This window comes from Felis catus, chromosome B4, assembly GCF_018350175.1.
Source record: "Felis catus isolate Fca126 chromosome B4, F.catus_Fca126_mat1.0, whole genome shotgun sequence".
Lineage (NCBI taxonomy): Eukaryota > Metazoa > Chordata > Mammalia > Carnivora > Felidae > Felis > Felis catus.
Window position 1 is genome coordinate 26965198 of NC_058374.1, and position 27294 is coordinate 26992491.

Below are 27294 nucleotides of genomic sequence, written 5' to 3' on the forward strand. Positions count from 1 at the left end.
CAGAATACAGTAAAAAAAAAAAAAAATTAATAAAAAAGCAAGCAGAAAGAATGCAGAAGGAAGGAAATCATAAAGATAGGGTTAGCAATTAATGAGCTAGAAAACAAAGTAATAACACAGAAAATCAACTAAACTAAAAACTAGTTCCTGGAAAAGAGTGATAAACACTTCTGGTGAAAATGACCCAGGACAGGAGGAGGCATGAAAGAGACATGACTTAGCTACAGATGGAGATTTAAGAACCCATCTGAGAATAAATATTGTGGATGAGTTCCTGACAATATGTTGGGAAACTTCCAGAGAAATTGGACAATTTCCTAGGGAAATGTCAATTACAAAAACGTAACGAAACCAAAAAGACTGAATATACCACAAAAGAAGTGAATCAAGTTAATCATCTGTGGCTTTCCCCTGGCCCCGTCCCCTCTTTAGAAAACAAGCCAGACACCGCCAAGATTACAAAATCTTCAAAGAACAGATAAGCACTGCTTTGTATAAATGTTTCCGAAGAATGGAACCAGAACAACTCCCCACAGCACTTTATATGTATGATCTTGATAACAACACTGAGCAAGGGAGATAAAACAAAGTGAAATCGTTGGCCACATACGAACATGAATGCAATGATCTGAAATAAAATGTTAGCAAACTAAATCTATCAAAATATTAAAAATTTTTTTTTTTTTGTCCAACGGTGCAGGTGATCTTGTAATTTACCTCATTACAACAGAAAACGAACTGGAACAAAGATTCAGTTAGAGGTAACATTTCTTAGAACCAGTGGTCGAGTCCATTGGTAATTTTTTTCTCTATTTTTTTTCCCCGAATTGTTGAAAATGACACAACTAAACCTTTTTAATTTCAGAAAACAAAGAGAAAAGGCAAAATCCAAAATTTAAATACATGATGACTGGCAGTGTTCTATGAATCTTTTCCGTATTCGTTGGCTTCTGCCCTAGAAAATGTTCACTTGACAATTTGCTTGTAAGACTAAAGAAACTGAAGGGAACGTCTTCGTGGCTTTGGTCGTTCATAAAATGTGTGATCACTTTTGTGATTGGTATTTTATTTTATTTTATTTTTAATTTTTTAAATGTTTTATTTGTTTTTGAAAGAGAGACAGAGTGCAAGTGGGCAGGGAGAGAGGGAGACACAGAACCCGAAGCAGGCTCCAGGCTCTGAACTGTCAGCACAGAGCCCAACGTGGGGCTTGAATCCACGAACCGTGAGATCATGACCTGAACTTAAGTTGGACGCTCAACCGACTGAGCCACCCAGGTGCCCCTCTCGGGGTGGACTGTTGGGAAAAAGGCATCCCTGTCGACTGATGTAGGCAATGACCACAGCTTGCCAAGGAAACAGGGCTGGGTTTGGACCCCTGCTTGTCTCTCGCTTTGGAACTTTTTTAAAAAATGTTTTAATTATTTATTTTTGAGAGAGAGAGAGAGAGAGAGAGAGAGAGCGCAAGCAGGGGAGAGGGGCAGAAAGAGAGGGAGACCGAGAATCCAAAGCAGGCTCCAGGTTCCGACTCAAACCCATGAGCTGTGAGATCATGACCTGAGCTGAAGTCGGATGCTTAACCGACTGAGCCACCCAGGCACCCCACTAGCTTTGGAGCTTTTATGTGGCGCACATGCTTCCCAAATGACTGCCGTGCCTGACGGTGCCCTCTTACCGTGTTTGTAAAAATATTTTCTTCCTTCCCTCCCTTTTTTCTTTCCTTCTTTCCTTTTTGCTTTAGAATAAAAAGCCTTACCTTTCTGGTCATTATATTTCATTTTATAGTATGTCTGTTTATTAGCTGTTCAAGACAGTGGTTGGCCTTTCATTTGCATATATTTGCATCTCTTCTGCATCTTGCTACCAGTAAACTTGATAAACCTTCCTTTTCTTTGTGATTCTCAATTTTCTGATTCTGACCTTTCCCTCTTTCGATGATATTTAAGTAAATATCTTTCGAGCTGAGAACTTAAATTCTCTCTAAGGTTCAAGAAAATTGACTCTTTGTGAAAACTCCTGTCTGACTGGCCGCAGAGATTAATAGAAAAATTTAAAAAATGAAAAGATCCAAGGTGGTAAGAGATAAAAGTGTAACTTCCTTTAAAGTTTATTTATTTGAGAGAGAAAGAGAGAGGGTGAGATAGAGTGGGAGAAAGAGTGGGAGGAGGGGCAGAGAGAGAGTGAGGGGGAGAGAGAATCCCAAGCAGGCTCCGCACTGTCAGCGCAGAGCCTGATGCAGGGCTCAATCTCACCAACCACGAGATCATGACCTGAGCTGATATCAGGAGTTGGACACGTAACCTACTGAGCCACCCAGGCACCCCACTCCTTAAACTCTTTAAGCTTGTTAACCATCCAGTGTCTCTGCTCCCAGGGGATGGCTTTGGTGGCGCCCGCTAATATTTGAGTGGGTGCTGGGGTGAGTTGGCAAACAGCCTGGAGGCCTGCAGGGAGCAGACGCTGGGCTAGATGCTCTGTCATTTAATGTTCGGGTCAATCCTGGGAGATATCACTCCCGTGTTACAGAGAGGTAAACTGAGACTCCAAGGGGGGTGTGATCTGTCCAGCTTCTAAGCGGCAGGTCTCCTGGTTCCCAGACGTGAGACCATATTCACTCATCGGAGTATTTGGCCCATTTAAGTTCACTTTTGTTTACTTTTGACCCGTTCTTGAGACTTTGATGTGCCAAACTGGAAGGAAGTGCTCATATTGTCAACACAGTGACAGTAAAGTCATCTATCACTACCCCCAGCACTGCCCCCAGATTCAGGACAGAGCTGTCTTTATTTGTGACAGGTGATGATATTTTGAGTACAGTATGAAATGAAGGGGGGAAAGAGCTTTCTGAGGGCGAAAGTTTGGAGAAGGCTGAAGAATGTCCGGGAAGATGGTGTAAAGATTGGATGGAGATAAAGATTGTATTTTATCTCTGGGGTTTTAAGGAAATCTCTTCTCTTGAAGCAGGCTCATTTGAGTCTGATCCCACCAGCGATGCGATGATGTATTCTCAGAGTCTCACGAGCCCTAACTGCTCTTGAAGATGATTCTCCCCTAATCTGTGAGAAAAAAGAACCAGGATGGGGGCCGGACTCCAACACAAAGGCCAGACACTTTTTAGGAGTGTGGGAGGGGTGCTTCTTTTATGTTTTTCTCTTTTATGTCTAGAGAATGAGGTTTTTCTAGTGACCTGGAGTGCCCTGCACAGAATAGATTGTCTCCTCAGTTTTAAGTTTTTCCTTAACTACCCTTCTGTCCTGCAGTTATTAATGTGACTCCATCCAGCGTTCGCCAAAACTCAAATTGATTATAAGCCATTGACTGGGACCTTTCTGTCTGCCCCTGCTCCCCTGGGAATGTTGGCCAGCCAGAGGTTCAAAACCGATAAGTGTGTTGGTACTGAGTGGGTCAGCGATTTTTTTTTCTGGTGTGGACTCAAGGTCCTGGGTTCTCCTTCAGTCTTTTTGGGATGTAGGAGGGAAGAACCGTCCTTAACCTTTGGGCTGATGGTGCGACCTTTCCTCAACAGAGACTCAGTAAAACAGAAGACACTCTTCCAGCCAAGGTTGGAGGCTGGCTAGCCACGTGGGACAGAAGGACAGCAGGAGAAGGGATATGTTAATTGGATAAATCTGTCAAATTTCGGTATTTCCAGTTTGCTAGCTGTTTGTTTCTTTGTTTGTTTTTAATGTTTATTTATTTTTTAAATTTTTTAATGTTTTTATTTATTTTTGAGACAGAGAGAGAGAGACAGAGCAGGAGCAGGGGAGGGGCAGAGAGAGAGGGAGACACAGAATCCAAAGCAGGCTCCAGGCTCTGAGCCGTCAGCACAGAGCCCAATGTGGGGCTCGAACTCACAGACTGTGAGATCATGACCTGAGCCAAAGTTGGATGCCCAACCGACTGAGCCACCCAGGCGCCCCAGTGTTTATTTATTTTTGAGGGGGGGAGGGAGAGAACCTGAGTGGGGAGGGACAGAGGTGGGGGGGATTTAGGGCTTGAAATCACGAACCGTGAGATCATGACCTGAGCCAACGTTGGATGCCCAACCGACTGAGCCACCTAGGCACCCTGTTAGCTATTCATTTAGAAAAAAATCTTTTCTACTCATCCTCAGAGAAGTCACATCAGACCCTCTCAGTCATAGCCAGGTCTCTCTGCATTTGTTGCTTCAACGTGTATTTCTTGAGTGTGCTGTGATCCAGGCCTTCTCCTCCGCTGAAAATGCCGTGGGGAATGAGACTCACAATGGGGGGGGGGTGTTCTAAATCCTTGAGGACTTTGCCTCTGCCTGGGTGGGACAGATAAGCACTGAAGGTAGAGGCTATCACTGCCACTACTAGCTTTATTCTTCCTACGATTTGCGGTTCATGTTTTTTCTTACATCCTAGTTCGGATTCCAGCTCTCTTGGGAAGACTTCCCAGATTCACCTCTCCTCTGGGCGCAAGCATGCCATGTTGTTCCTGGGTATGTGGGCCTGGTACTTAGCCCACCCCCGCATGGTTTGGGGGGAAGACCAGGGTCAGGCGAAGGGACCTGGGTGTGCCCCCTGATGCCACATCTTCTTGGTTATGTGACCGCCCTTCAGCTCTGTTCCTCTGTCCCTTCATTGCAAATGGAGGATAACGTGTGTGCCTCACAGAGCAGTGAGGAGAACCACGTGGCATCAGGTATATAAGGTCACGCACCATACGTCCTCTGCGTTCTAGTAGCCGGTCATTACATATCGGGTTTTTTTCCTCCTGTTTTTCGTATCTTCACTTACTCACGTATTAAAGGGTTAACCTATCATTTCTAATTTCTCCTCTGCCTCCAAGATGCTGAGATTCTGATGTATTGTTATTTATTATAAGAATAGTTCTCTCATGTGTCTGTTTTATGTTTCCGGCAATCTTCTAAGTCTCTCGAGAGTTGTTATAATTTTGGCAGCCCTCACTATGGTCAAGTCAGCGGAGGGCTCTCCGTATTTTCAGTGGATATCTTTTATGTGTGTGTCATGATATACCTATTATGTCTGTCTGTCTTGTTTTCCATCACGAAGCACAGATGCTTTGAGACGATTTCCTGGCCACGTCCCTTCAGTGCCCGCTATACTTATCCAGAGGGGTGCTTGACAAACTCAAGTACGGATGGGGACTACCAACTGTTCTCCATCCTAGGGTCATGTTTTCTTTACACGTTATCTCTGGAATTACTTATATTCACAGTAATTAATCTTCCGTAGAAACTTTCGGTCGGAGTGAAACATTCCTCGGATCTCCTGTTCTGATAATAACACGATTCCAAGCCGCTGCCATTTTATTCACCTGATCCATTCCTGAAGAGTGTCCCCATGAGCTGTTGACATTCACGTGCTCGCCATAATTGAATTTCAAATCTTATCTCTCTATTATAATCTGATAGGTATTCCTACTGTGCTTTGGCTCCGAATATAATACAAATCACATTTCAGGAATCCAAACTTTACCTCCAGGGATATTTCTGCTCTCATTAACGAACGGTTTGTGTACATTGAACTCTTCTGAAAAAGTTTAGTCAAATGGGCCTCAAGACCCTTACTCTTTGGAAACTCATTATAGCACACACTCAATACAAAACAAACAGCAAATCTTTTGTTATTGGAAATTCTCCCTGGGGCTGAACGAGGTAAATATTTAAGAAGTGACGCTCGGCCATCGTTCAGAAAACTTCGTTCTATCAGTAAACACATACTCGCTTACCGTTTTCACAGACAGCAAATATGACCAAGATATTACAGCATTTCCTTCTTTGCACTCAAATAGTAAAAGTACCACCTCTTTAAGCGAGATCTTATCCCCTGTTAATAATTTAGTTAATAAGTAGTTAGTTTAAGCCTCTCCTGGCCCTTAACACTTGACTTAAGTAGGCCCTCGGCCCCTGGTAGTCTCGAAGATACCTGGAGATTTGAAAAAAAAAAACCTTAAGTTTAGGAACGTCTAAGAAGAGTGCTCTCGATAGGAACCTTTTTATTTTTCTTTCTTTTTAAGACAATAGCCAGAAGTTTGCTTGATAAATAATCTCACTGTATATGACATCTCCAAATTTCCTTGAAATCACTCAGCTTGTGTCAAGGACTGATTCTGAATTCTTTGGTCTCTAACAGCTATACCTGATAACTTGAAAAGATTGTGGTTGGTTGTGGGTATGTACCAGGTATTAAAATAAATTATTATTATTTTTTAATACTTTTTAATCGTTATTTATTTTTGAAAGAGAGAGAGACAGAGCACAAGCAGGGGAGGAACAGAGAGAGAAGGAGACGCAGAATCCGAAGCAGACTCCAGGCTCCCAGCTGTCAGCACAGAGCTCAACACGGGGCTCGAACCCACGAACCGCGAGATCATGAACTGAGCCAAAGTCGGACGTTTAACTGACTGAGCCACCCAGGTGTCCCAAAATAAATTATTTTGATACCCAGTAGCTTTTGGACTAGTTGGAGATATTAAGGGTTAAATTATGCCAGTCTAATTAAGCATGCTTAACTGCAGGTTCTTAAAATAAGAAGTGAGGCCTCTTTTTATATAATTCTGACTCATCCATTCCCCCACCTCCCATCCCTCCTTGCCCGCATGACCCGAGCATTTTTCCTTACGACAGAGCGGGCTCAGGACTTTGAGAGTCCGTGCCCTTTGGGTCATGACCTGTCTGTCCTGAGCACCTAAGGATGTTTTTTTCCCCCAATTTTATATGCTTATTTATTTATTTTGAAATAGAAGGTGAGTGGCGTAGGGGCAGAGAGAGAGAGGGATAGAGAGAGAGAATATCCCAAGCAGGCTCCACGTTGTCAGCACAGAGCCAGATGCAGGCTCGAACCCATGAACTGTGAGCGCATGACCTGAGCTGAAATCAAGAGTCAGATACTTAACTGACGGAGCCACCCAGGCGCCCCACATCCATGGATGTAAATCCTTTGTTTGGTCTTCTAAGAAAAATTTTCGGGGTTGGACACACGGTCATTTATGTCTTATAACCCACTCTGTGATTAGGAACTATCATTTCCCCCATTTTATAGATGAGGAAACAGGCTCAGGGAGGTTCAATAATTTGCTTCAGATACTAAATATTGAAGCTGAAATTTTGAAAAAGCGAATCTTGCCTCAAATCCCTGATCTCAACCATTTTGTCACAGGTAACACACAATATATTCAGCTAAAAATATTTTCATACTGCAATTGAAATTCCCCCTGACCCCTGTCTTAAATCAAGCCCCCCCCCCAGAAGCACCCGCTCTTAAGATTTTCCAAATCTTTCATGAGTTCGAGCCCCGCGTCGGGCTCTGTGCTGACAGCTCAGAGCCTGGAGCCTGCTTCCGATTCTGTATCTCCCTCTCTCTCTGCTCCTCCCCTGCTCACGCTCTGTCTCTCTCTCAAAAATAAAGAAAGATTAAAAGACATTAAAAAAATAAAAAAAGTTTTCCAAATCTTCATTTTTATCGTGGGATTAAAAAAAAATACAAGCCATCTCACACTGTATCTTTTCATCGGTAACTTGTTTTTTAATGTAAAAACACATTTTAGAGATTTTTCTAGTTCAATGCAAGGGTTGGGCTTTATTAGCACTATTATTTAAAAATTTTTAGGGGCGCCTGGGTGGCGCAGTCGGTTAAGCGTCCAACTTCAGCCAGGTCACGATCTCGCGGTCCGTGAGTTCGAGCCCCGCGTCAGGCTCTGGGCTGATGGCTCAGAGCCTGGAGCCTGTTTCCGATTCTGTGTCTCCCTCTCTCTCTGCCCCTCCCCCGTTCATGCTCTGTCTCTCTCTGTCCCAAAAATAAATAAACGTTGAAAAAAAATTAAAAAAAAATAAAAAAATAAAATTTTTTAGATATTTTTATTTATTTTGTTGTGAAACAGAGTGTGAGGTGGGCGGGCAGAGAGACAGGGAGACACAGAATCGGAAGCAGGCTCCAGGCTCCGAGCTGTCAGCACACAGAGTCCTACGGGGGCTTGAAGCCACAAACTGTGAGATCATGACCTGAGCCAAAGTTGGACACTTCACCGACCGAGCCACCCAGGTGCCCCTTTGTTATTATTTTTTAAATGGTTGCATAGTATCCTATGTCATGGGTATACTGTGGAATATTCAATCACTTTTCTATTGACAGATGGTGATTAGCCTTTTTTTGGTTTGTTTTTAATATATAAAACCAAAGGGCTTCAATAAACAACCTTGTGTGGGCCCCCTATGCAGACTCCTCATTCCCTTTAAGAGGGTAATACACTAACATCCCGTAGCGTGATCCGGAAAGCCCTGACTTCCTTTGCCTTTTCTTGTCTTTCCAACAAAAGAAGTTCAATTAGAGCCTTAGACAATGTTTCACTCATTCGCATTCTTGCACCTAACCGTTCTGGAGTTCATAGGGTAGCACAGGACATCCAACCCAACATAAGACTTAACCACGTGGCCACAGTGAAGTGAGTCCTTTGCCCATGGCCAAAAGCTCGCTGGTTTCTTCTGCCTGGAGGAGAAAATGACCTGGCAAGGGATTTCCTCTACCGTGCCAGCTTTGGTCTCCCCTGAACACCGGCCAGGGACCTTTCTTCTCTTGGACGAACCACTGTAGCTCAGGAGCACACCCCTCGCGCAAATGCACCTTGTGTAGGCTCTACCTCCGGCGGGGAGTACTGGCTTCTGACCTTCTCCATCCAGTCCGTGGATGGTTTAGGAGCAGCATCGGTGGCTTTGCTCCCCGTGATGTCACTGAAATGTGCGAGCAGATCCTTGGCTTCTTTCGAAACCACGTTTCCATGGAGAACCACACATTTTTGCTCCGTAGTTTCACACCAGAAAATTTCAACTTTTGCTAAAATTTTTCTCATCCAATGAACAATTTTTCACACTGGCCAAACCACTTATGAAAGCAGTTCCCAAACGCAATTTTTTTTTTATGTCCTTGTAAAGAATATGCAGGACTCCTTTCTACTATAGATCTGAGCTAACGACAGAGCTCTGTATCCTACTCTTTAATTTATCTAAAACTCCTTATCAGGACCCTTGATTTTCTTAGGTATCATCACCTCTTTAATTATCACTAATACTAACACCAACAACTCTCCCAAAACTAGCTAATTTGTCCATTTCTCGTCTTTCAAGTAGGACAATTTATTTGTTTTTAAGCCCTTCCCCAGGACTTTGTCAATTTATGTAGAACATGGTAGCATCTTAGATTTGGTCATTTTTCAGACAGTCATCGAATTTGCAAGCAGGCGTTGTTCCAGCTTATCATTTACTTTCCATAAGAGACTGGTTAAATGAGTTTCCTAATGATAGACTGGAACTCGGCCCACCTCACTCCAGTTCAGTGCTGTTCCATCGCACTGACAGTGACCTGAGTTATGGAGCTGGAACTTGGTGCACAGTTTACCCTAGAAGGAGATCCCAGTTCTCTTGGCCAGTGGCTAAGGCTTTGTTGAGGGGGAGGCCGGGGGTAAAGGGAACGAAAGCGTCTGCGGGGTGACAACGCGCAGCCAGCCTTGAACGTAAGTAGAGGGCTCCTATAGATTGTAGTAGTTGGTGGTTTTGAGTGCATCGAGAACCACTGGGACGTTGGTGGTAGTGGGCGCTTTTCTCTTACCAGTGGGAAGTACTGGAAGGCTAGGGGCCTAGCCCTCATGAAAGATTTGGAAAACTCTTAAGAGCAGGTGCTTCTGGAAGGGGGCTTGATTTAAGATGGGGGTCAGAGGAAGGGCGGGGGCAAGGACATAGGAAACAATCAAGGAATCAGACCCTACTGTTCATGCTAAGTTTAGAAGGCAACACAACAGCCTAGAGAAAAGAAGAAAAGCATCTCTAAGAGTTGCCTGCAATAACTTTGCTTCTTGATCTGTCCCGGGGCACCCGTGTATGTGAGCATTTTCCATTCAATATTGACGATATCGTAACTGCATCGCAAGATACATTTTCCTTCAGCCTGACCACAAGAGGAAACTATTCATGATACGGCTGTGAGGGTATTCCACATTCTCAGCATATTTTTCTAATGATTCGCTTTTATTCTCCAGGCCACAATTACCTCCACCCCTTTTGGACAGGGGAAGACAGCCTTTCCCTAAAGCACCCGGCAATGTGTCAGGGTGCAAATGTGGGCTAAACTTAAATGTGTCTTTAATTAGTATTAAATCGGAAGTCAGAATGTGCAAAGCACTGCCTTTGAGACGGCTCCAGATTCTTCATTATGGAGTCTATTTTCTGTGGCTCTCTGGCCCCAGAACTCTCTCTCTTTTTTTTTTTTTTTTTTCCATTTCTCTTTCCCACTGAGCCTCATGTGCTGGATATAGTGTATCCTGTATTCGCCAGTTATGGCTTTTGAGGTGAAATTTAAAAATGAAACATGGCTTCTCTGAGACTCTGGGAAATTGAGTCTATTGATTTGCCTTTACCAGGTAGGAAGAGGCTTTGATTTATCTACCTTTCTAATCTTCTAATTTTGGCTCCAAATAAAAGTGACACACGAAGGAGAGTTTTGGTTCTGTAAGACAAATTGGCCAGGGCGTTTTCCATCCCCTTCTGGGCTGTGTAAGGGTAAAGTTCTGATGGGAACAGACACCCTCCAAATGTCATGACAACGCAGGGACTGAGAGCAGGACCCTGGCAAGGAGAGCAAGGGGCTTTCCTGTTCTGGAATGTGGTTTGTGGGGGCACGAGGAAAGAAAGGCATTCTTTCCCACGTGTCTCCTACCAAGTCCCACAGCATCTGAGATGCTGAAATTTGAGATGAGCTCTCCCAGGTTAGGTACCTTTTCCTCTGGGTCCTTACCAAAAGAGGGAAACATGCAGATATTGAAATATATTGTCACTAACGCTTTGGTGTGAATTTATTTCTCAGCCTCAGCAGCTAAAAACATCATGGAAAGCGTTTAGAAATTTATCGACGAGGCTCAAACAGCCCCCTATTTTTGCAAATCAAATCTCACCGTACGCAGCCATACCCATTAATTTCTATATTGTCTGGGGCTGCCTTCACCCTGTAGTACTGGACTGAGGAGTTGTGAGACCACGTGGTTCTCCAAGTCTGAAATATTTATTATCTGGCCCTTTTCAGGAAAACTATGCTGAACACAGTGGTGATCTCCAAGAGAGTAGCCAGTAGTCACATATACCTATCCAATGATAAGTTCCTTAAATTAAATATTAAAAACTCAGGTCCTCGTTTGCACTAGCCACATTTCAAGTGCTTATTAGCCACTTGTGGCTAGTGGCTACCATATTGGATAATGTAGATATAGAACATTTTTATCGTTGTAGAAAGTTCTATGAAAACTCATATATTAGTTAATAAGTTACATAATTAGCATATATTAATCCACTAACAACCCAAACATATCAAGTTCTTTGATCTCTACCGCTTAAAAAAATTTTTTTTTCACGCTAATTATTTTTGAGAGAGAGAGAGAGACAGAGACAGAGCGCGAGTAGGGGAGGAGCAGAAAGAGGGCAGAATCTGAAGCAGGCTCCAGGCTCCGAGCCATCAGCACAGAGCCCAACGCGGGGCTCGAACCTACAAACCATGAGATGGTGACCCGAGCCAAAATCGGAAGCTTAACCGACTGAGCCACGCAGGTGCTGCTCTATCACTGTCTTTAATCCAAGATAAAAATCATCTCAGGGGATGATAGTTACATTCACCGACTGTCTCTGGGCAGTATGACACGTCTTGTTCCATGAGTAATTGCCCTCCCATGGACCCATGATCTAATTTGCAGAAGTGATTGTTTTCTTCTCGTATGTGAGTCCAAAAGCTATAGGCATTCTAGTATAGTCTCCACATCTTTCCTCTGGCCCCTGCATTTCACAATTCCTTGCTGGCCTTTTGGTGAGAGAAACAGACTCCTCCGACCGTGGACCAGACCTCCCTAGCTTGGAAGGAAGGTCACTTCAGACCCGGGCCTGAGAGCCCTTGGCTATGCCCTGGATGAGAGCCCAAACTTTCCCCCAGGGACTGCTGGAGACATCCCTGCTGCTGAAAGTGAGCCGCTTCCCGAGGAAAGATTTTTGAGGCTGGGGGAATCATTGCCATCAGTCTGGATAAAGGTTGGGCTTTCTGCGAGATGTTATGTGATGTATGGGGAGCCAGTAAAGAAGAGAGTAGCGCCTGGGGAAGCCCCTTCTGATGTGGGCCGAGAACTGTTGTCTGTATTAGCGCAGAAGGCCAAGTTGTTATTCAGAGACTCAACGGTGCAGTGGCTTAAAAGACTAACAAGTTTCTGTCTTTCATGTGACAGTCCAAGGTGAAAGTTCCAGAGGCGGGCTGCTCTGACCCACTGCTGTTTAAGGACACAGGTTCCTTGCAAGTCTTTGCTCTGTCCTCCGCCGTCACTGACTCCCCGGAATACTTGTCATCTGCACGGTTGAAGGTGGTTATGCGCACATCCAAGTTCAAGGGGTAAGAAGGGGAACAGGTATGGAGGAGGTGGGCCCGCTCGCTCCGCAGAGGCCTGGGCCCAGCCATGGTCCGGCGGCCCGGACAACGACACCTAACTGCAAGGCGAGCTGGGAAGGGCAGCCTAGACGTGTGTGGACACGTGGAACGTGGATTTGGGGAGACCTCTGACTCCCCGCTATCCTCTGGAGTTTGCCTTTTAAACATCAAGGCCCCAAACGCACCAAGAAACTGTATTGTGGCTCTTCCCCTTCTGACTTCCTCTCTACCTTCGCAAAGCATTCCAAGAAAGAAAGGGAATTCGTTTTTCAACCTTTTTGTTACCGCTGAGAAAATGACAAGGCCCCGAACACCTACGCCTAGAGCTGAAAACAGATCGCATTTCTGTAGGGAATGACCCCTTTCTGTGAATGCTAATGCTCCGGAATGGGAGCGATGTGGTGTTTTTCTGGAGCAGGGGTGTGTGGAACCGCTCTCATCGTATCTTCGACGGCCGGAAACAGAGATTCAGGCGGAACGTTCTTCGGGGCCAGTGAGCCGTGTGCAGGCCTCTGAGCTCCTCATTACTTTTCTTCCCTTCATTCCACTAGAGCAGCTCCAAGTCGTGACAACCCGTGGGGATAATTGACGTGAAAGTGCTCAACCCCGAGTGCCCAAGCTTCCCCCAAACAATCGCTGGATTGTTCCGGGACCTGTCGATGCCACAAACCTCATGCTGAGGAGTTGGCCCCATAATTAGCAAGCAGCGGCTGTCAAGCCCATGAAATGGTTTTAGGTGACGAAGTGAACGAGACAAAGCAGTTTCTTCTTCTTCTCTGGTAGGGAAGACAGCCGGTGTCCGAGTGGGGCTGATGCTTCTGTAAAGGAAACTGAGCGAATCTGGCTTCCGCTTCACGCTCGTGCTTTCCAGACCGATACCGACTCTGTGAGGCTCATCTCCTGAGCCCGGTTTCCCCCGGTTCTCGGCTGATGGGGCGGCAAAATCCCGCTGCAGCTCAGGGAGGGCAGTAGAGGCTGTGGGCCCGTAAGCCCCCCCTGCCGCCCGCCTGAATAACCCTTAAAAACCTCTGGGGATTCTCAAAACGGAGAGTGTTTTGCACTCTCTGAGCACTGAAAGGAAGCTCCATATGTGAGAGCTCTAACCTGGACGTCGACTTTTTATACGGGGGGGACGCTGGACATGAGGTAGGGAGAAACAAAAGCTGGGGCTGGAAAAGCACCATTCACGGGGTACCTGTGATTGAAACAAACGTGAAATGTATCTTATCGTTTACCTGCCTCGAATGAAAACATACTCTCGTAAAGAGGCATTGTGGTGCGAGAGGAGGAACAGCAGATGAGGGGGAGCCGGCGGAAGTGGCCCAACTTCTGTGGGCCTTGGGTGCCTCACCTGTGACTGGGAATACTCAGTAGACAATTCGAATCGTATCCGGCTCCAAATAGATGTGAAGAGATGTGACTACATCACCAAGCATCGTAATAATCAGTTCTGCTCTTGAGGTGGTTTCGTATAAAGTCTCTCTCTTTATTAACACATATTTGTATGTTGGGATATATGGGTATCAGGAAGCATTAGGGACGCACTGATGCTTTAGAACTTTCCCCGATATGTGGCTATCAGGTAGAAATACAGGAGTTTAGAATGTGACGTGTAGGGCTCCTGGGTGGCTCAGCCGGTTGAGCATCGGACTCTTGGTTTTGGCTCAGGTCGTGATCCCAGCGTCGTCTTGAGTCAGGCTCCGAGCTGTGTGTGGAGCCTGCTTAAGATTCTCTCTCTCTCTCCCTCTCTCCCTCCTATGCCTGCATGGGTGCATGCTCTCTCTCCCTCTCAAATCAAAAAAGTGTGTCCCACGTGTTTCTGAGTGGAATGAGAATGGAAATCGGTTACTTAGCCTTGCATATACTGATACCCACGTAGCCCTTGTTATTGATATCATCCTGCTTATACCCAGGACAACTATCACACCACAAGTGAGTTATCTAAAAAGCAGAAAGTCTGGGGACACTTTACGTGCGCTAAAGGGACTGCGAGGGGGAATTTTCCAAAATAGAAAAATTTCCAATTACTTAGACTCTCGTGGCAAATCTAGTTCTTAAAAAGCCTTCAGCCAATCGTGTCGTTACAGAATTGGGGGAACATATCCAGCGCGTAATTGTCCGTTGGTTTTTCTACTTTCCAAACCAGGCCGTTTCTTGGTAGGCTTTAAATTGTAACCAGGTGACGCGAAATCAAACCGCTGGCATCGGTAGCACACGGGCACCTGTGAAATGAATCGAATGTGAATAGGTATTTGGGAATTTTGTTTGTAATTTCCCTCTGTTTCAGATTATATAATAGCACAACAGAACAGCTGGTGCATGGCCTCTAGGATAATGTAGTGAAGGAAAAATACCCCTTGTAACTTAGAAAACAGCCAAGTTGCAGGGTAAAGGAATAGAGTTTTATTTTTCAATTAGTACACTTAAAAAAACATTTGTTTTAATGTTTATTTAGTTTTGAGAGAGCGAGAGCGCGCGAGTGACGCAGGGACAGAGAGAAGGGGACAGGGGGTCCGGAGCGGGCTCTGTGCTGACGGCAGCGAGCCCGATGTGGGGCTTGAACTCACAAACCGTGAGATCATGAAGTGATCTGAAGTCGGACGCCCAACCGACAGCCACCCAGGTGCCCCGGGAACGAAGTGTTTTAATGTCAGCTAAACATAGCCTGTGAGGTTGTCTGTCATGGAAGAGATTCAGATTTACTTACCCGGCCTCCGTAGAGACGGTCTGCAAGACTGTGCTGGAATCTGCATTTCCATCCCGTTTCTCTCCGAACCACAGACTTGAACATCCCTGTTGGAACCGAACATTTGTTTGCTCGTCAATGACTTCAAACTATTTGCAGAATACCCACCGTGTGTGGGGCACGCCGCTAAGTTCTGGAGATTCAGAAATGAGTGACACAGGTCCTGCCCTTCGTTGGGGGGTTCTCAGTTTGTCAGGGGAAAGGAACACATAAAGAGACACAGTGATGAGCAGGAGATCTGGAGACGGGCTCCGGCCTTTTCTGGCCACATGGTTGTGGCTCAATGCTGTTTCAGTTTCTTCACGGACGAAGTGGGCAGTGGCATGCACGTATTGATAGTAAATGGCATATTTGAAGTCTGATCTCTTGGAATCTCACGTCTGCTGTGTCCTTTCTATTGAGTGCAGCTAATTAAAGTAGGCTGCAATAGAATTATCCTTTATCACCATATCTGGGTCCCTTCCTGGTTCGGATTCTCCCTCCATCACGTCCTATGCCCAAAGGACTCCAAGGCTGGCTTTTCTGCTCATGGGTGCCTTTCTGCTTCTTGTTGTTTTATATTGGGGTTTCTCCCTTTTTCTCTTTCTCACCCCACTGTAAAAACAGAACGTAGTCTTGGTGCTACTTTTCTGCCCTGCTGTACCTGAAGCGAATTTACAGCTGGTTTGAAATTTCTGGGATTCTTTTCCATAGTTGCCGGAAACAAAAGTCAAGGAGGGCATGTGTGGGTTTAAAAGTTGGGTGTGAGAGTGCGCTCCCTTTTGGGTTGTTGCTTTGTTCGGTCATTCCTTACAGGTTCAACTTTTTTTTTTTGAGCCACGAGTTTTGTTGTTGTTTTTATTTTGTACAAAGGAAAAAAACACATCAGGTATATTGCAGAGAAACGTTAAGACATCAAGTAAGTGTCCTGGGGTGAAGAGCATGAGAGAAAGAGAGAGAGAGAGAGAGAGAGAGAGGATTGATGAAGGAATGAATGTGAAGACATTAAGAATGTTGAATGTTGCCTTGGAAGGATGAGGTTGATAAATGTGGTGATTTTTAAAAAAGACTGCAAATTTCTTTTTTTGAAGTTCATTTATTTATTTTTGAGAGAGCGAGCGAGCGAGAGACAGGATCCCAAGCAGGCTCCATGCTGTCAGTGCAGAGCCTGACGCAGGGCTTGATCATGACCTGAGCTGAAACCAAGAGGTGGGTGCTTAACAGACTGGGCCACCCAGGCGGTGCCCCACGACTGCCGAGGGTCTCAACACTATTCTTACTGAGAGGTGGGGTCAATGTCCTCTCTCCTGAAGTCTGGGTCGGTTTGTGATTTGCTTGTAGCCAGTACAGTACTGCACGATTTTCACGACTAGGTGGAAAGTACAATGTAGCTTTCACTTTGTTGACTGGGGCACTCACTGTTGGAGCTCAGAGCTGGCGGGAAGCACAGACCACATGGACAGGACATATGTAAAGAGGCAACTGACATCTCAGTTGACAGCCAACATCAAACACCAGATATGTGAGTGAAGATGCCTCCAGAAGATTCCATCCCCAGCTGTCGAGTCACCCTTAGCTGTGGAGTCTTCCCAGTTGAGATTCTAGATACTGCTGCGCAGACATATGCAATTTGCATTGTACTCTGACTAAATTCCTGACCCAGAAAATTTGTGAGCATAAAGAAATGGTTGTTTTAAGCTGTTAAGTTTTGGGGTAATTTGTTATGGAGCAATGGGGCACGGGAATAAGGATGTGGAGGGGGAGGGAGTGACAGCCGGCATGAGGTGTTACCCTCCCTTTTCCTTTGGCAGCACGTATTCTGCCACGGATGGTTTTTCCCTGAATAAACACTTGGGTAAAAAAAAGAAAATTGCGGATAAGGGTCCAGAAGAGACCTTAGCATCCATTTTAAGGTGAAGAAGGAGATAGAGAGGAAGTTCTTATGGCCAACAGCTCCAGGCAGCCATTGTAGGCAACCCAACAGACATCCAATGTAAACAGATCGGTGGGGACCTCTACAAAAGTCCTTTTATAAGAACCAAAGTTTCAGGAATGGCGATTCTATTTTTGCAAACTCAGAGATATTCATCGGTTTCCTGGTCCAGACTTTTCAAAAGGCAGGTTTCAATGGCGACTGTGGGAATAATTATTCTTTTGAGTGTCTGAGAGTGGAGAGGAACAGCGCAGGTGAAATAAAATCAAGGATCCTCTGTTCAGGCAAAGTGAGGTCCATGGAACCTAAGCAGAGAGAGTGGCTGTGATCTCAACCCAGAGCTGGGCCAGCACTTCTGCTCCAGAACCTTCCATCTTGGGGTACATATTTCTCATGAGGCATTGAGATATCCTGCTACACAAATAAAAAGTGCATAGGGATTTGGTGCTCACTGTCCCTAGCACGAAGTTTTCCTCTAGGATATAATTTATAGATGAATTTAAAAAAAATAAATAAATAAAATGATCTCAACCAGGGGAGAAAGGCTTCCAACCCAGTAGATTTCTTAAATTGTTCTTATGAATAGACTGTTTTTCTAATTTCTTCCCTAAGTTTGTGTATGATATATTATTACACCAGAATGTGAAACCAGCCAAATGAGCCCCAGGAAAGAAATGTTGCTCCAAAGTAAATATAGGAACTTGGTTAATGCCACATGATCAGATATCTTGCAAATAAGACACACAATTAAAAAATCATCGTATATGACATTGGGAGTTACAGATTATATGAGATAGTCCCCCCATGCTGAAGTGGAAATTTGATATCCTTATTGAGCCTTGAGACGAATTCTGGGAAAATGGAACTTTGAACCTATATGAAAAGGAGCGAGTGATTATGTACAAATGTGGCCAAAGCCTAGGGGACACACAGGAACAACAGCAGATCGTAAATCTCTAATGTAGAGCAAATGTTCAGCAAACCGTTGTCTCTGCGTGAAGGGATATGACACTTGTAGACGTGAGACAGTTCTCAAATTTTAGTTAGCACCAGTCAACGCCAAACTGCCAGGTGAAATTCTCTTAAAGCATACATATGTATTTAAAAGAATCCTCTAGGGGCGCCTGGGTGGCGCAGTCGGTTAAGCGTCCGACTTCAGCCAGGTCACGATCTCGCGGTCCGGGAGTTCAAGCCCCGCGTCGGGCTCTGGGCTGATGGCTCAGAGCCTGGAGCCTGTTTCCGGTTCTGTGTCTCCCTCTCTCTCTGCCCCTCCCCCGTTCATGCTCTGTCTCTCTCTGTCCCAAAAATAAATAAACGTTGAAAAAAAAAATTTAAAAGAATCCTCTCGTAGAAAGGAAATGCAAACTGAAATAACCACCCACTTATTTTAAGTAAAACAATGAAGCTCCACTAAATGGAAGAATTAAGGGTAGGGTGGCATTTTTTTTTTTTTAAACTCACCATACTGTGATTTTACCTTGCAAAGTGTATCATTTAAGAGATGCATGAATAAGTTTATTTTTTATTACCATCAGAAAAATAAGTAAAGGGTAGGCAAATGGAAACTATGAATGACAATAACACAACACTCTACGAGAACATTTTCTTATCGCACAGCTTAAAAGAAGTCACTACTTGGGATTGGAAAACTTGTTATTGTAAAGACTTTTTATATTGTGATATTATTTTACTTTAATGAACCAACCTAGACAACTTGGGATATATATTTAGATAAAATGTCAGGAAGGGGACTGTCTTCAAATGAAGGTCATTAGACACAAAAGGAGATTCAAAGGTTTCTCTAACAACCTCATGCTAACCTTTCCCCACCTCTTCTGCTGGGGGAGAGTTCATGTAAATCCTTCCTTTTATGGGTAACGATCAGCTTTGTTCTTTGCTTAATGCACGTGGAACCCTGTTTTCCTGACACTGTGCATTTTTACATTTTTAGGGACAGTAAGGCTTTTCCTTCTCTGGGGTCTTAAAACGATTGACACTAGTCCAGCAAAGCTGTAGACCCTGGTCTTAAAGGATCAAAGACTGAAATGGAGCTAATTTCCTACAGTGATTCTACAGCCTGGGGAATTACTTAAGGAAAAAGCTGCCTATTGCCATTTATTGAACTAATTAAAAATAAAAACATAGCTTTCAATAAAAAGTATATCTCAGAGCATGATACTAATTAGGTTTTTTTTTTTTTCTTTGCCTTGAAAAAAAATGTAACTTGATCTTTCTCTTTTGAAGGGTGCCAATGCTCAGTACATTTTGTTAACTGGTTTATTAACTTTTCTGATTCTGGGATTGTTCATGTTCAGACTTTCTCATATAGGCTCACACTGATATCCCTGTGTAAACTCTGACCGCAGATTGGGTTTTCTTATTACAGACCAACAAAAAGAAGAGAACCCGTGTTGGAAAGGAACTTGAAAGATTATCTGATCATCTCTGCCTTCACGCAAGTGTATTTATTGTAAGCTAATGAATGAAGACGTGCAGGCATATACTCAGATGTGACTGAGGTTAGACCATGGGCAGCTGGTGAAGATGAGACAGAATCATACTGCCTAGGTTCACAATCCAGAAATCCAATATTTACCTATTTCAATAATAATCATGCTGTGGGGAAGAGGGCGCAAACTCACGATGCAGATTTCCATCAAACAGAATGACAACTGCTGGAATTACTTTAGTCTGAAGAGTGCGTCTCAGGGGCGCCTGGGTGGCTCAGTCGGTTAAGCGGCCGACTTTGGCTCAGGTCATGATCTCGCGGTCCGTGAGTTCGAGCCCCGCGTCGCGCTCTGTGCTGACGGCTCAGAGCCTGGAGCCTGTTTCGGATTCTGTGTCTCCCTCTCTCTGACCCTCCCCCGTTCATGCTCTGTCTCTCTCTGTCTCAAAAATAAATAAATGTTAAAAAAAAAAATTAAAGAGTGCGTTTCCAATGACCTTTGATTGTAGGGTCCTGCCTTCCCAAAGCTGTGTGTTGAGGTCCTACAGGCCTTCTATTCACCTTTTGCAGGAGTTTTTAAGCAGGTGGTTGAGTTAGGAGATACGCCTCACCAGCCAGGTCTGTTAAGACCTTATATTCTATCTTTTATTTTTTTTTTTTAAATTTTTTTTTTCAACGTTTATTTATTTTTGGGACAGAGAGAGACAAAGCATGAACGGGGGAGGGGCAGAGAGAGAGGGAGACACAGAATCGGAAACAGGCTCCAGGCTCTGAGCCATCAGCCCAGAGCCCGACGCGGGGCTCGAACTCCCGGACCGCGAGATCGTGACCTGGCTGAAGTCGGACGCTCAACCGACTGCGCCACCCAGGCGCCCCTTCTATCTTTTAATATAGTGTTTGAATGGCTTTCCTGGTCTTGGAGAAGTGTGTAACCTTGTATAATAAAACCGTAGGCCTTTGAGTAAAGAGCCCTTGCTAGCTTTGACTCATTCAAGGTTTCTAAGGGGAACACGTTTTCATGAACACTTTCAGCTGTAACCAAGTAGCCTGGATGGAACTCAGAAGCTAGGTTTTCCTAAACACTTGTAAGAAAGAGACAATCGTGGGACAGATTTTATCTGGAGCACTGAGTACTTTTGAAGCCTTGGGTAAGACTGGACATTTTGTAGGCTTTCCTTTGTATGTCAGAGAAATTTTCAGCAAGCCAGGCAGCTAGATAAAAGAGAAACCCTGGCCTGTTCGGGGATGAAAGTCTTCAAACCAGGGCATGCCAAATTCATCGGAGAATATCGCCTCAAAGGAAATATTTGCTTTCTTTTGAAAATGCATTATTATAAAGCCCGTTGTGTGATTAGGCCAGTTGTGCGATTATTGGGAAACAACTCTAAATCATATATGAGTGCCTCATCAAAGGCATGTTAATGTTGGGCGATCTTTTTTATTGAAATTGTAAGATGTGTAAATCCTAAATGCCTGGCTTCCTGATGAAAAGACACAATCTTTAGCCATCGGTTACTAACTAGGAAAGCTCTTGTCCAGCTATGGTATGGAGAAAAGTTGAGGCTTTTAAAAAAAATTCTTGGGGGGCGCCTGGGTGGCGCAGTCGGTTAAGCGTCCGACTTCAGCCAGGTCACGATCTCGCGGTCCGGGAGTTCGAGCCCCGCGTCGGGCTCTGGGCTGATGGCTCAGAGCCTGGAGCCTGTTTCCGATTCTGTGTCTCCCTCTCTCTCTGCCCCTCCCCCGTTCATGCTCTGTCTCTCTCTGTCCCAAAAATAAATAAACGTTGAAAAAAAAAATTAAAAAAAAAATTCTTGGGAACATGGAAAATATTTTACATCTGAACTTCACAAGAAAGATATATTTTTTTCTGCTTTGGTTTTGGCTCACCAGAGTGGTCCTGCCCTTTCATAAATGGCAAAGTTACCTTGTTAACCAGTGCTGAGCACTGCTTGGGCTCTGCTCTGGGCAGGAAGCATTTTTTTCTTTTTTACCCCAGGCCGGATCTCATATTCAAGACTGAAATCTTGGGAGATTTGAGGCACTAAACCCACAGCTCTTACACACTCAGCCCTGAGAAGGAGGAAGTTATCCAAAGGAGTACAGGTGAAGGCAGGTGACCGCAGATGAAACTGCTTATTTTCCAGAAGAACAGCAGGCTCTGGTCTGGTGATGCTCTCTTGACATTGCCCAGATCTTCCTCCTCACAATCCCGTTTGGGGCCACGCTGTGCCTGTCATCAGAATTTCATTCTTGAGACAGAAAAACAAGCGAAAAAATTCACGTCCCACTAACCAAGTCAACATGCCTGTTGGGCCAAAAATAATTGCCTACGCTAAAAAGAAAGAAAAATCATCCGAGAAGACATGAATATCATGTCTCACTGAGCACGTAGAACCTCTGTGATCAGACGTGGCTTCTTACTTCAACAAATGTGTTCCCTCTCCAACCCCCACCCACACACCTACCTACAACAAGGAACTCAAACATAAGCACAGAGCTTTTAAATACAGAAAGGGTCCTTTGATTAAAATATACAAAGGAAGGCATGTTATAATAAGAATGAGGAATTGAAAATGGAAAGACCATTTCCACCAAGAAGTCATCCAGGATTTGGCAAGAATAGCACTGGATTTTTCCCCCCGTATCATTGTATGTCTTCTATTTAATGCTGAATGTTACAGCAAAGCCAAAGAAAACATATTACACAGGCCTTGATTTCAAAGCTTCAGGAAGCTCAGATCCCAAAATAGCAGAGAGGGAGGAGAACTGAAGCATTTGCAAAAGTCAGATAACTATCAGACCCAATATATGCAAATGGATCAAATTTCCCTATCAAAACAAGGCTTAGGCTTTTTTTCCCCCTTTGTACAGACATACTTTTCCTAATGTAACAGAGAGATTCACAGAGAGTTGTGTGTAAATCAAGCGTTTGTAACTGCAATCATGTTTGAAATACTTCACTTTTTTAAGGGAAGTCTATGACGAATCCTTCCTACAGAGCAGGATTATTTTGTAATATGCAAAACTCCCTCTAAAACATGCGAGTGTTGGAATTTTTTATGTGAAAAGGAGTCTTCTCTGTACGAAAGCTTTACCAAGTGAGTAACTCTTTGTCTGATATGTATTTTTCTATTGACTCCTTACATTTAATTCAGTTTACTGCTGGTTTCACTTTTGATCGTGTTTAAGGCACGTCTACACCCAGGGAGATGGGAGACAGTGGAGGCTATGCCTTGAAGTTGCTTACAAACCCAAGGAACCATAACATCCAGCTTCTGTGTTTGCTTCATGTATGGGTTTCCACGTCTGTCTGTGATAGATTCATACACCTTTAGAGACCGAATTTTAATCTATTAGCTATTGAAAAAAAAAGAGACGCACGCAGGATTCAATTAGCAGAATAAAAGTAGCCTCACCCACAGATGAACTAATCTTGTCTAGACTGCTGACCACTGTGCTATGTACTTTTACAGAAGCTAGAAATCAGGACAATTAGTTCAGAAGTCAATAAAAGTCAGATCACTGACTCAGATTAGAAGCCCCTTGTGTATATTTCTGAAGCGTGCAACTCAAACATCCAGCTTGGTGAAGGATCCTTTGGAAACATGTCCTTCTAAAATCGGTGGCCTGTCTATCATTCCCAGAATGCAGTAGGATGACATGGGGGAGGACAGGAAGCAGGGCCTTCCCTGTTTGCAGGAACCTGAGTGTGAGGCCGACATCAGGGATCCAGGCGACCGTGGTCTCTTTGGGGTGAAGCAGGAAGTCACCACACACTAAGCCTCTGAAGTGTGTGAGCCAGGAAGCTCCAGGTCCGGGGCCCAGACCAGAGAGTTCTGACACTGTGGAGAGAAGCTCCAAATCAACGAGAGTTGCTACGTGGAAGCCATTTTTCCTGACGGAGGAAACACAGCAACCAAGAGATGAGTTTGTCTTTTCAAGGAATCCTGGGTAGAGTGCGTTCTGTTCAATGACATCTTAAAAAAAAAGAGAGAGAGTAAAGAAAAATCAAGATCCCTGTGGTAGGTATCGGTCATTGGTTTCCAGTTACTCAACATTTTTACAAGTCTTAAGGATCCTATAAACTTTGAAAGTTGTAGTAAAATATTTATAGAGCAAGTCAAAGAAAAGTATAAAACAGTAGTCTAGGTGACATTTTGACATGACTAAAATTCCTTTGTACCTCCCTTACTTTTTGATTCGTGAGGGGTGTAGGTACCTGGCCTGGTGAAATTTCAACTCATTTCACCCCATAGACTCGGAGCTGTGTGATTTCCACAGCTGCTATATTATTTCACTTTTTTTTTTTTTCTTTTCTAGCGTTTACTTTAGAAATCCAAGAGATGATTTTGATGAGAAATGACAGTCCAAATTCACGGTGCCACTGCTGAAATCTCTCAGGTCATTACCCCTTCTGAATTTCCAGGGAAGGGGCGTTGGAGCTACTTTTCCACTGGGCATGAGCGACCCTAGAGTAGCAATTGCTGTTTCAGGTTTCTGGGGCAGACATAAAACGGAGGCCTGAGTGGTGAATTCTGCCACCCCAAAGCCCCAAGATAGTCTTTACTCAAGCAGTCATAGGACCCTGGTGGACCTCCATCTGGAGCAGTCACATTATGTCTTTGTGCCTTCCCTTGACTGGCCAATGAATGTTTAGGGTCCTTCCCTTCCTGGCCAGGGTTCAGGGCCTCTAATAATAGGGTGCTATTCAACAACCACTGTAATGCCACGAAACAGTGGGGATTGATTTTAAGCAAAGTAGTACGGGGTTCATAAACATGCACGGGGCAGGAAAATGCTATCGCATATAAATGTGTGCAATATTATTCCAGGAAAAACATATGAATGTTTTGGAAGTCATAAGGGATTTCCTAAATAACTATGGTGCATAGCAGCCAAGAGGTTTTTGCTCAAAGAAAGCCCCAGATCATAACTGAAAGTGCGTTATGAGGCAAAGAAAAGGTCGAGAACCATGGGCAAAAGTAATGTCTTGTTTGGTCCTGCTACCATAACTTTAGGGGTGAAATGAAGTTCATGTCCTTTTATGCAAAACTATGCTTATAAAGTAAATGGGGTAGGAACCTCAACAAATATATCTGAATGAAAGCCTCTGAATAAGTGTGGCCTTCAAATTAGCCATGGTGGAGACTCTCATCACTATGACATATACATTTGCCTACACTCCTTTTTGTTGTTGCTTAAACCATTTTTGAAACTCTTTGCTCAACCCCACTCATTCCCTAGATTAAAAAAAAAAAAACTCCCCTTAGATTGTGATACATACCACGCCTCAGAGACTCTTGAGGTTTTGTATCCATTCCTATTGGAAATATGCCTATTTCACTGTATAGTTAGTTATTTTCTGGGTTTATGCCCCGTACAGGAATGTATACTGGCACAGAGGAGAAGTGTACAAAAAAGCGTGTTGCGTGAATGACCTTCAGAGGCTGTTTGTGACCCACGTAAGAAAATTCGCCTGATGTTGTAGACTTCTGTGTGTTTTATCCCGAAGCAGTATCACCTGATTTGATCACCTATATTCACCAGCTCGGTTTTCGAATGAGTTTTGGGTGACTTTAAGAATCAAACGCACCTTCTTGGTATAAAGATTTATAACCACTGAGACTATTTTAAAAGAATGTGCTCTTGGCTCTGGAGGCATTCCCAAAGGAGGAATTTCCAAAATATTTTGAGCCATGACTGCATCATTGTGTAGTGATGCCCAGTGGAAAAATATTTTTTAAAGTAATAGAACCATTCTGTAAAAGTTACTAAGAGTTACTAGAGGCTGGGAAATCAACTCGCCGTTGCGGCAGACCTCCTTTGTTTGGGGGAAAAGTCAGCAGAATTTCTATTTGTCCACAAACAATCCTTTGTGCAATGAGAATCATTGTCAGTTTGACTCTGGGTATTGTAAGATGAGATGTGATGTGTTCTCTTCAGTATCAATCAAGTCTAGTTTTCGTAGGACACTGTCCGTGCAACTTCTCTGACTATGGATTTAGATTTCAGTGATCGTCTCTAACGTTGTTCCGGGAAAAGGTGTGCGTGTGTGTGAGTATGTGCGTGTTGCAACACATGTACATTTTGGCAAGTTATTTGTTGAAGGACCTTGCAGAACCCAGAAGGTAGCGTGACCCTCTCCTCGCTTCGCATCGGGGGAAAGCCTGGGAAGAGCAATTGAAACGGGTGGCCCAGTGCTCTCGGGGTCAGAGCCCCAGGCGTGGTGCTATTAAGGCCAGTGGATGGAAAGAAGCCATTGATTATTGTGGCTGGTGTTTGGAGCCACGGAAGCTGCATCGCAGCTGGTGCGGGTGTAAAGGTTCCCCTTGTAGGAAGGGGAAGCTCCTCTTGCCAGTCATCTTGGGGTGAAATAAGCAGGCTTGGCATTGAGGCCTGGGGCTGTGAAGCCAGCACCGGATCCAGGGGTGGGAAAGAGACCTGGGGATTTGTCGAGAAGAGGCTGAGCCAGCTCACTCATGTGAAAGTTAGCCAAGAGGTACAGGGAAGGTCTGAGGTTGGCTTTTGGAGCTGTGAACCCCTGGAGGAGCCACTTTTAATAAGCATGTAAATGTTTCTCTGAGTGCCATTGTGTCAACCCTGAGTTGTGCTTTGGGGAATTAAAGGCAGGGTCGGTGTCTGCCCTTGACTTGCTGTGCAGGAAGGGAAGGCGGAGTGGCCTGGAGGAAGTCAGTTTCCAACCCGCTCCCAGCGATGTATAGAGCTGGGTGTCGGGACAGCTGGATGGATGACAGATGGCCCCTGGGACAGGTGGGTGGCACACCCAGCATGTCAGAAATTCTCCAGAATGTTCACGGAGGAAAACCAGGGAGAAGGTAACTCTTGAGTCATGCGGTTGGGCCTCAAAGTGGTGGCCTTTTTGGTAATTCCAGGCGGGTGAGGTCGGGGACATATTGATTCTAACTGGAATAAGTCGACCGACATATAAGGTAACTGCTATGAAGGTTTTGTCTTTGATACCTGAGAGCTAATGAAAAAGAAAACTTAAGAGTGGAGGGGTGCCTGGGTGGCTCAGTCGGTTGGGCGGCCGACTTCGGCTCAGGTCATGATCTCACGGTCCGTGAGTTTGAGCCCCGCGTCGGGCTCTGTGCTGACAGCTCAGAGCCTGGTGCCTGTTTCGGATTCTGTGTCTCCCTCTCTCTGACCCTCCCCCATTCATGCTCTGTCTCTATCTCAAAAAAAAAATAAACGTTAAAAAATATTTTTTTTTAAAAAAGAAAACTTAAGAGTGGAGAAGAAAATAGGGGTGCCTGGGTGGCTCAGTCGGTTAAGCGTCCGACTTCGGCTCAGGTCACGATCTCGCGGTCCGTGAGTTCGAGCCCCGCGTCGGGCTCTGGGCTGATGGCTCAGAGCCTGGAGCCTGCCTCTGATTCTGTGTCTCCCTCTCTCTCTGTCCCTCCCCCGTTCATGCTCTGTCTCTCTCTGTCTCAAAAATAAATAAACGTCAAAAAAAATTTTTTTAAAAGAATGGAAAAGAATTAAATCCCCCATTTCACCTGTATTTAGAGCTTCTCATTATGCAGGTGAAATCCCCACAATTTAATTGAAATATTAGTTCTCAGTGAGTTGTTGGATACTCTCCACTGTAATCCTTCTTCCTCTGCCCTTATAATTTCCCACTCCCCACATCTAGTCTTCTATGTGTCAAAGGCGCCTCACATTTGTCCCTTCTCTCCATCTCTGTTGCTATCACACTAGTCCCAGCCACCATCCTCCCTCCTTGGCTTCTGGTAAA

General features: G+C 44.5%; 1 long non-coding RNA gene across 8 annotated transcripts in view; it reads left to right on the forward strand.

Annotated features, from left to right (window-relative positions):
- LOC109501376 overlaps positions 1-27294 on the forward strand; it is a 120830-nt gene that overhangs the window by 12337 nt on the left and 81199 nt on the right. Inside the window, exons 6-7 of one of the 8 annotated variants that reach the window (XR_006600388.1) lie at positions 12238-12398; positions 19479-19939. The exons of 4 other annotated variants lie outside the window; for them this stretch is intronic. This is a non-coding gene — a long non-coding RNA (uncharacterized LOC109501376). Of the gene's footprint in view, positions 1-12237; positions 12399-19478; positions 19943-27294 lie in introns of those variants that run through there. 3 more of the 8 variants (XR_002743699.2, XR_002743701.2, XR_002743702.2) reach the window with 3 other exon arrangements.